Genomic DNA, 11,047 nt, shown 5'->3' with positions numbered 1-11,047 from the left:
GAAATTCCATAACCTGCTGCCTTGAGAGGAACTGTTGATTTATACATAAAGTTGAAACTTTGAGATGATGATGATTGTATTGTTTGTGGATACTCAGGGGATTTTGTTACTAAACACAGGTCAATATGATTGTGCATGTTGTGGTGCTTCCTGAAATTTTAAAGTTCTAAATACCTGATATTCTCTCTCAAAAGACTTCTCTGAGAAACGAATGTGTGCCTAAGACATTATTCACAGAGAAAAAATTATAAAAAATAAACATATTTAAACTGTTATAGAGGCGTAGTCTTGTGTATCCCAACATGTTAAATAAGCTCTAATTATATGTGGGTTAATCAAGCTTTGTGGTAAATTCCTCTCACTGCGCCATTGAGTGATCAACCACAGCTTTACAACTGCTTTCCTTCGCCAACTTAAAGAATCCTTTCTGCTCAAACAACACTTCTCTCACTCTCACTGAATCAATCAAAACTGACTTTAGTTGGACAATAACTTTATTCTAGAGCTGCTTTAAAATCAAAACTCTGTTTAATTTCCCATTATCACTGCAAAGTTGCTTCGAAACAGTCCATATTGTTAAAATCGCTATATAAATGAAGGTGACTTGACTTGACTCCTCATTGACTGTCTTTGGTAAATTCCATCCTTTTTTTTATATTTAACCCCCCACCCCACTTTTTGTTGTTGTTATCGTTGTTTCTTTCATTCTCACTTTAATGTAACCTAATTGCCCTTTAAACTGACCTTGTTAAATAAGTCTGTTGTGCATTGCAAATAACTCTCTTTTTTATTTTTAGTGTGGTTTTGCTGCGGTTATGTGTATTTATATGTACATTTCTACATTTCTGTCTCTATATTTCTACAGCGTCTCGCTGAATAGACACAGCTGGGTTAAAAACGTATGTGTTTTTTCAATGGAAGGGAGGAAATGGAAATGGAAAACCACAGGTCTTGCTGAGTTCAGCTTTTGGCTGCTTTGGAGTCACTGTAAATTCTGGATATTGTGCAGTTTATCAGTTAATGCTGAGCAAATAAAAAAACAACAAAAAAAACATCTGTTTTCTCTTCTTTTTTTTTTGCACAGCATTTTATTATTCCCTTAAACGCATACCTTGGGTCTAGTGACCCGGGATGACATTCACTAACCCCCTCTTCATTATTATTTTGTTAAAGTTAGATATCAACCTTCTTAGTGTTCCTCAATCAATTCATTATAAACAAAATGACAATCATTTTTATATATATAAAATAATGCCTGTTTTCCCATTCATTTTTTGTAAATATTGTTTTTTCTGCACAACAATTGAATCTTTGATGAGTGAATAAGTGCAATTCACCTTCAGTCCACAATGTGGCAATGTCTGAAGTGATGAATGATGAAGTGATGTCACTACAGGCAGAAAACAAAAAAAAAATGGAGGAAAAGGGGAAAAAAGTAATAAATGAGATAAGATTAGGGGAAGAGAATGGGGTGCAAGTAGATCATCACTGAAAAGAATATATGTGGCATTAATACGAATATACAAAATAATATACGAATATATGTGGCAGCTAAATCTCAGTTAAAAATATTAGATGCAGTCCAGGCTCTGAGAATATGCTGTGGAGCTTTCAAAACAGTAGAAATGGGAGAATTGCCTCTAGAGTTTAGAAGGGAGCAGTTGAAGGCAAACTATTGGGCTGGTTTACAAGGGCATAATAGTTCACATCTCACTAAAGCAGTACTGCAGGAGAGCTGGGAGTATGAGAAAAATCTAAAGGAAGATTTTAGATGGATTGGAAATGATATACTGTAGCCAATGAATTAGAAGTGTTTAATTTGAGGATAAGTCCCACGGTACTTATCCAGAGATTGCTCCATGGAAGATAGTTTGGCCTGAGGTAGACTGGTCTGTGTTACAGGAAAAAAGGATGGCACAGGAGGATACTAATTTGTAAAGAGTGTTCAATAATCGTGTAATGGAATGATGATAATATAGTGAATGTATACAGATATATACAGATGGTGCCAAGAATGCAGAGACAGAAACAACAGGATTGGCGTTGGTGATACCAGATAAAGGAATAGTAATCAATAGAAGAACATAATAAATTAGGGGTTTATATAGTGGAAATGCTGGTAATGTTAATTGCATTACGATGGGTAGAAAATATGGGACAGAACAAAGTTTTGGTATGGTCAGATTCATCATCAGTTTTAATGATTGGCGAAACATTCATGCATTTAAGGGTTAACCTTGACATGTTTTCCTGTGAACTTTTGCCTTAATTATATTATTACTATCTTTTATGTATTGATTTTGCTGTTGTAACAGTTTTAGTCATTAATTTGTTTTTATTGTTTACAAACAGGGCCGGATTCAGCCAGCCCCACTAGGGGGTGCAGGTAGAATATCAGGGGGGGGGGGCAAGTCATTTAACGGAACATTTAAATTTGATAAATATAGTGATTTGATTTATATTGTGATATATATCGATATGGCCAGAAATTAAAAAATATATTGTGAAATGAAAAAATCCTATATCGCCCAGCTCTAATCTATCAGCTCAAAGCTATCAGCTATCAGCATTTGATTTGTCTTATAGGTTTTATGTTGGACACAAATAGGACACTGGCTTGTGCCCTGTTGAGGCTGCATTTATCTTTTTTTTAATCTTTTTTTTTTTTAATCTCTCTGTCTGTCTTGTCTGTCCTTTCGTTTTTTATTTCAATCTTTTTTATTTCTTTTTTTGTTTTGTTTTTTGTTTTCATTTCTTTAGCTCTGTACACCGCATGGCTTATATCAGCAATTATAGCATCAGTCGTCTGCTTTTCTGTGCAAAAGTCCTAACAAATGCGTCCATATCTAGACCTGTTGTTATGGCCTTCTCGTGAGCCAGAACAACTAAATTTATTTTTCTCTCATGTAGCATAGTGCGGCGGAAGGGGGTAAGAACACGAGACAAAGTGGAGAAAGAGCTCTCGCATGATGCAGATGATATTCCAATCACAAGTGAGGTCACATACATGCGATGAAGCTGAGGAAAGGCATTCTTATATAACCGTGTAGATATGTGCAAATGGTGGAGAGATCTACAAACTCTACGTTCTCATCATCATTAGCCTTTTTGAATTATTTTTCTAACATAATTTTTGCGACAAGAATCTCATTGGAAAGTTTGTCACTGTCACAGTGTGTCTGCGTGCTCCGCCCTGCAGTGACTGACTGAGACGTGAAGCTCAGCAGGTTCATCACAGGCCGGAGAAGCGGCCACGCCCTCCCTATGCATCTACCAATCAGTAGCTACTTTGAATGAGGGATAGAGAGCAGAGTGCGCTCACTCTGACCATTTTTCTTGAAATCTTTTTTAAATTTGGGATCTTTGCATGCCATCACGTTTGGGGGGGCAGTCAACGCATTTGGGGGGGCATTGCCCCTCCTTGCCCATGCCTATATCCGGCCCGTTTACAAAATGTAGAATCTGCAGATTAGACTGATATAATTAATAACTCTCTTTGAAACAATTCCTCCAGGAAACAACATCATTCTGACAGCTGAACACCTAATTAGCCTCTTTCTCTGGGCTTTAAAAATGAATCATTACAGTGAGGCCTGCTCTATGAAAAGATTTGCAGAACTTCTCCAGCCAGACGGAAGAGTCATCTGGGATTTATCAAGACCAGCCTTTTGAGTCACAGATCCCATGGATCACAGACATGAATTTATTTTGATGTTGATTTTTCAGTTCAGCTTAGTTTCACATGACACCTTAAAGCCGTACATTTGATTGAAAGCATTACTTAGTGCTTTGTGTGTGACTGCATTTGGCTGCAGTATTGGTTTGGATACAATGCATTGTTTTATAAGTAATGTGATCATTTGTTTTATTCTAATTTTAGGTGACCCTTTGAATGGATGACAGTTTAGGATTAGCCTCACTTTGGCCCATTTACAGTCTTGTTTCTGTTGATTAATCAGCACTGTCCCTGTCAAATAAAGATCAGTGCTAGAGAGAGTAAATGTAAACAGCACAAAATGACATAACAAAAAAACAAAGGCCCTGCACAATATATACATAATTCCAAAAATACGTCATCAACTCTATATGCACTTGCATTTAAGTGCTGCAGGGTATATATCCAGTGACATGCTGGAAGTGAAAGTAGGCTGATTTAGCAGGATGATAGCTCTCTTGAGGAGGCATTGTAGTTGACAGGTGATGGGATAGAGTTTGTGTCAATCCATCTCATTCTGAAGCTGCATGGGACTTTGAAGGATGGTGGCTGTTACAGTTGCCCAAGGGCGGAGAAGTTGAGAATTCTTGAATTCATGCTTAATCTGAGGGAGTAGATGATATGAGTCATGTTGTTCCATTTTTATCAAATATAATTGTTGACATAAGCTTCCCATGTATAGTCCCAATGTTTGCAAAAAATAAAATAAAATAAAAGTGTGGTGGCTCATTTCCTACCCCTCACTGGTAATGTTTAGGGAGAAAAACTCCCCCTATAGTGTCATCACATACTGTACGTAGCCACAGGAAATGATTCAAGCTCTTATGCAAACACTTAGTCCGCATTTGCTGCGCTAGTGGCAAAGCAAAAAGCATTTACCTTTGATGTTAACTCCATAAAATTCCTACTTTTTTTTGCTTCTGTCTTTTGTTTTGATTCTGCCCTTGCATTCAAAGACAAAGAGCTGTTCTTACCGGCAGAGTTGCTTGATTTAACATTGCTTTATTTCCTGCAACTGGAAGTGTATGTCAACATTGCAGCGGATAATGTGCATTCAGTTGATACACACAATAGTCCATATTCACACAGCAACACAATACAGTTGTCAATATTGCGGTATATGGTTATGTTTGGTTTATTTAGGTGACAACCACATTCAGGACTCATGACCCCATTTTTGTGACTGAAATGTGGCATTCTCTTTATAAAAGCTGCTGGTTAATTGGGATTTGACAGATGAACGTGTGTTGGTGAGCTCTTATCATGTCAACTGACTGTAATAAGACATTTCAGATGTCGCCATCTTTGATATTTACTTTATGTATTGTCACTATTGTTATTGTGATATATTTCTGGTTAGTGTGGGATTATCATGTACATAGGCTACTCTGTATGTAAAAGCTGTTGTGAACAAGACAATTTGAGAGTCACACCTGTAAATAAATACAGATCACCCAATCTCCATGAATTACGATTTATCATTGGATAGATATATATTTTTTATCTTATATTTATAAAAACATGTTGTCCCTTGAATGTAACTTAAATTTAGTTAATTAGTTTTTGTTTGTTAGTTTGTAGTCTAGACAGCTACTTCAAATCATCAGCTTGAGTAGTTTAACTACTTCATGTTATAATTGGTAGCCTGCAATTCTTCCACATTGAAGAAAAGATACATATGAGGGAAACGGTTTATTGAAAATCAAAAAATTTAGTGACTTTTCTATTCATTGGTTGTTAATTGGATTTTGAGATGTTGGCATTGCACTTAAAAGTGGAGGCTGATCAGTGTTCCCAAGTCTGTGTTTTTCCTGCTGTGTTGGGCTACTTTGAAATTGTTTTCACGGGTTTATTATTTTTTCCCTCAGGTTTATTTCAACATTCCCACCCCCCTGGAACACCTAACCAGGATATACACATTCAAGTGAGAATTTGGCCCCTAAGTGGACTAAGTGACTGGAGAAGTCCTGCATATATCCCCATAGAGAAGAACTATATTTTGTTTTCCCCAGAATATCCAGTTATGACATTTTTGATTAAACATTATGAGGTCAAAATATTTAAAAATCAATGGATGAACTGTTCACATTAAGATTTATAACATGCATTTAGAAAACTGATGAGGTACATTTTCATTTCATGCCAACTTAGCCTTCCAAACAGTAGTCTAAGAATAGGGCTTTTCAACATGCTTTCTGTGTATTTTCTTTCAGTTTTACAAAATTTTGCAATTGTAAAAACAACACCAAAAAAAATAAAAATACATGGGCATGCTGGTAGTTTTATGTGACTTAGGAGTGATATTCCCAGCAATCATCTTTTTGCTGATGTGCAAATTTACCCCCATGGGAGTACAATCATCAGACCATTTCTCAATAATTCAGAAATTGAGTGTCATATTTGCTCTGCTGTATGGTGTACGATAAACACAATAAGGAATAACTCTCAATGATTTATGCACAGTTTATTCGGTTGTTCAGCCATTTCGTAATCTCATGGGCCAAACATATCATAAAATATTATTAGAGTATTGTTTTCCTAAAAAGCAGCCTGCTGGAGTGGGACGAAGCCAAGTGTGAGGGTTCAGTGTCTGTGTAGGCTTTGGCTGGAAGACCAGGGCAGGGCAGACTATGTTGCTGTGGTCGTTTTATAGCCAGCAATCTCTGCCTGCGACATTTAAAACATAATTATTTTCATGCATCACCCTGAGAGTTTAAGAAGAGGTGGACACAGACCTGTGCTGTATCACACGTGATCTTTTCAGAACATTAATGTTTTTATGTAGTCACATCACACTGACTTCACACTCACATCCTCATTGTTGTGATGCAATAACATATGTCTATTTGCTGTGGTTTCCTCTTGTCACATATGGCATGAGAAATGTTTTTTCTCAAATAAAGGGTAAATTTACTGTTGCCAAACAAGGCAAGTTGATATTTTGTTCCCAGCAGAAGATGCTCTGGGGTGTGTGCTAGGTTTTTGGGATGTAGAATAGCAAAAACACTGTGGCATTCTCCACAGCCCTGGGGCCGTTTTTCATTATTCACTTGACGCCATTCTTAAACACATACAGATGTTTCCGTATAAGCAATGTGGATGGGATAAATCTTGGATATGTGACAAATGCAAATCGTAGCGCCCATATGATCGTGCATAAATTATTGTAAATTGATGTCCGGTAAGTTAACCCAGCTTATAAATAGTTATAACTGCAGGACTTGATTACCATAAAAAATTAACAGAGTGTCAGCAAGTCATTATAGAGATTTTATTGTAGAAATACTATATGAAGTGAGAAATCATCCAACATTATTATAATAACAACAGTGCAAAAACCAAACCTGACCACATCGGCAAGTTTTGTCATGCTTTGCGGATTTTAGTTTCTTTCTAAGTATAGCACAACAGCCAACATATGTGTGTGTGGTTGTTATGCTAATCCTTATTGAAAGTTTTAGAACGTTTGACATTTAACATCCTCGTAGGAAGGTTCGTCCTCATAAGGGTTTTCATGGCCAAACTTTAAATGAACAACAGTACTCTCCACATCAAAGTCGTATGTCAGAAAAACATAAACACCAGTATATTTCCCTTGTTTTGTTTTTAAGTTTAAAGAGTCACTCCCTTGTTGTCTAATGAGAAAATTGTGCACATTAAACAAGTCTTAATGTGGACTTACTCTACACATCAAACAAACAATATATATGTATGTATGTATGTATGTATGTATATATATATATATATATATATATATATATATATATATATATATAATGCAAATTATTAATAATAGAATAATATATGATATTTCTACACTCTTAACTTAAAAAAGTGAGGAAACCCATTGCCTTAAATTTAAGCTATAAACTTCATGCGTAATTGAAAAAATTAAGTTCTGTGAATTTTTTCAATTACGCATGGTTTACTTAATAATTTTAAGGCAATTGGTTTCTTCACAAGTTAAGTCAACTGATCACTTTTACAGTGTACAAAAACTGTGTGTGTGTGTGTGTGTGTGTGTGTGTGTGTGTGTGTGTGTGTGTGTGTGTGTGTGTGTGTGTGTGTGTGTGTGTGTGTGTGTGTGTGTGTGTGTGTGTGTGTGTGTGTGTGTGTGTGTGTGTGTGTGTGTGTGTTATATGGCACAGGACTATTGCTATTTAAAATAAATGATGTAATAAAGATAAGAACAACTTACAAAATGTCTCAGAATTTGCAAATTTCTCACAAATTTCATAATGTGTGTCACACACACACCCACACACACACACACACATACACATACACACTGGTTAAAAATGACCTCATTATATTGTAATCTTTATTACTTTATTATCCGTTTAACAAATCAAATGCATTTTCCAATACAACTCCACCCACAGGATACAGACATTACAGTGCACCATAAAAGCTTCAAAACTATTTCTGATAAAATGCTCTCAACATGTTTGATAAATTGCCCTATATATGGTCATGCTTTCTATAGCGATTTACTTTAAAATCTGGTAAAATAGAACATATACGTATGTATACAGTTCCAAACCTCTTGATGGTTGTTTATGAAAAGAATTCTGATGGGCGAACATGCAAGTGAAGTGACAAGACTAAACCTCAACTGGGATGAACTCGTCTTGAAGTGTTGTATATCATGACACAAACAACTCAAACAAGGATTCCTTGCTCTTGGCATCCACTAAATCTGAAACTGACAATGGAACAATTTAAGTAAACAACATATGAAGCCTCATAAGCAAACTGCATCTCATTTACAAATGTGAAAACACTGATGCGTGAATGGGTGGCAGATTTAAAAAAGCTTTTACATTTGAATTTTGAAATGTTGCTATTTCCCTGTTTGTCTTGTTGTCCAATTATGTGCAATTAGCATCTGTGTTAAGTTGTTGAAAGCGATTGATTAATGCCTGTTTGTGATTAGGTTTCATCATTCGCTCCTAATGAAATTATTTAAAAGGATGTTGCATTTGTGTCGGAAGTGTCTCAGACACAAGAATGTCTTAATGCAATTCTGTTATACTGTGAATTCATTCCATCTCTGTGTCAAAAGCCATTACTGAATGTTCAGATGTATCTATGGCTCATTGCAGTCTGAATGTATACTAAGCTGAGTTTGTTCAGTTTAAAATATATTATACTTTTCCCTTTTCCCTTCTCTATTCTGTTCTTAGAGTAACAATTTGTTTATAGAAACACATTTATAAAAATAAAGGTTTCCGAGTCAGTGATATTAGATTGTATGTATTTTTATTGTACTTACCCTGTAACTTCATGGAACAAGGGTATATTTTCCAGTATTTAAAAAGAAAATTCAATAGTTTTAGCTTTACTTGCCTTGAAACATGTAAGCCCAAATTTAAACATCTGCACTTTTGCTATCAAAAAAAAAACTGTATAAATGCATAGATATGTACCCTGTGATTTTTAAAAAGCATATACAGTTTGTATTGGTACAACAATTATTACAAAAAGGTATACATGTTCTCACTAAATTGCTCCCAAATGTAAGAGTTTTGCATGTATAATAGTAGAATAAGTACTCCTAGTTCTATAATACTTACAGTATAAATATTTTTTTTAATTCTCCTGGTTGTTACGCCTTTATTTCCAAAACTATACATATTGTTCCCTTATACTTACATGGAAGTACTGCATAGGTACACTAATTACCAAAAGTTACGCTGTAAATACGTCTTAGTTACGCAATTCTTTCCAGGCTGTAATCTGAAGCGTTACCCAATTTATTTATAAAATAAACAGGTAATTTTATTTATGTCCTTAAAAGAACAAACATACAGGCAGTCACCACCCCCACTGTAGCTGCTGATTCATTATCAAGTGTGTTGAGAGAGAGAGGGGAAATGAATTTCATGTCTAAAATAGAGACATGCATTATAAATGAGATACTTTTAGTTATGACAAGTGTTTCCTGTCTCAGTTTGTCACCGTAAATGTAAATGTAGTAAATGATGCTAATAATGTACCGATGCATTTGTTGATGTGTATACCAAGAAAGGGCAGTGATATCAAATATATTACGAGTGTTTTACATTATGTGATCTGTGCGTTACAACATGTTCCTAAAAACGCACATATATACACCAGCGACTGAAATTAGGACATTAGCATATGATTGTGCTTTTTTGCATCACTTACATCCTCATTTTCAAAGCATCATTAGGCAACTTTTCTGAACATCAATAGCTGATTGCTTCTGCATTTTTGCGTAAACTAGAACAATTTATGGCCATGTATGGATTAAGATTCTCTTTAGCCTCTGGGCCAAAACTACTCAGAACCTGCTTGTCATTGCAGCACAGACTAACATGAAAACACTTGTGCAGCATTGAGTTGTGTAAGATCATAGCTGCGTCAGCAAGACTACATACGACATTCCAACACAATCTCATGGCAATTTGTTACTACGTTTTGGCGAATTGGTCATTTGTGCATCTCATTCTTATGTTTTTACATCTCCTTATGCCCCAGTGACGGTTATGTTTAGGGGTGGACCCTCATGCCAATTTTTTTCTAATAATCGTACGTTTTGCCACCTTATAACATAGTTGCATTTTTCCGTGAGATCAGGTTGATCATTCAGCTTCATGAATGTTGTGCAATTAATCTGGCACCTTTTCAACTCATGGGATTCCCAACATGTACTTACACAGAGTGACTTTACATCCATCCATTGTTCTTGGTCCACAAAACAACGACAACAACAACTACGAAAACACCCTTTGAAAAATCAACGTGTAATTTCTTTTACATTCCATTTATTATATATAGCATAGCCTACATTTATTAATAATTTTTCTACATAAGTGCATTTACATATACATATATCCAATTGCTAAATATATGCATGTATGTGTGTTTATATATGTATTTATTTATTTTGCATAAAAACATTTATACTCATATAACCAATTTCTAAAATGGTATACTATTCATTCATTCATTCATGCATGCATTTATACTCCTATAGCTAATTTATATTTATTGTAAATAAGTACATTCATACTTGTATAGCCAATTGTTAAATATAGGCTATATATGATTTATCTATTGTCCATGAATACATTTGAAGAGTTCAGATGCAAAAGCCTCTAAGTGCCATTTGAAATTTTCTTCTAGAATGATAATTTTTATCAAGCTTGTATAAGTTCAGTAATTTCACTTAAATGACAATTAATATGTAATCTTCATTGCCATTTAAGAGAAATTACTGAACTTAAATATACAAGCTTGATAAAAATGATCATTCTAGAAGAAAATTTCAAATGGCACTTAGAGGCTTTTGCATCTGAACTCTTC

The sequence above is a fragment of the Siphateles boraxobius genome, unplaced genomic scaffold, assembly GCF_051911475.1.
Source record: "Siphateles boraxobius isolate OS27281-9 unplaced genomic scaffold, OSU_SipBor_1 9, whole genome shotgun sequence".
In the NCBI taxonomy this organism is placed as follows: Eukaryota; Metazoa; Chordata; class Actinopteri; order Cypriniformes; family Leuciscidae; genus Siphateles; species Siphateles boraxobius.
Note: the sequence above shows the minus strand (reverse complement) of the source record.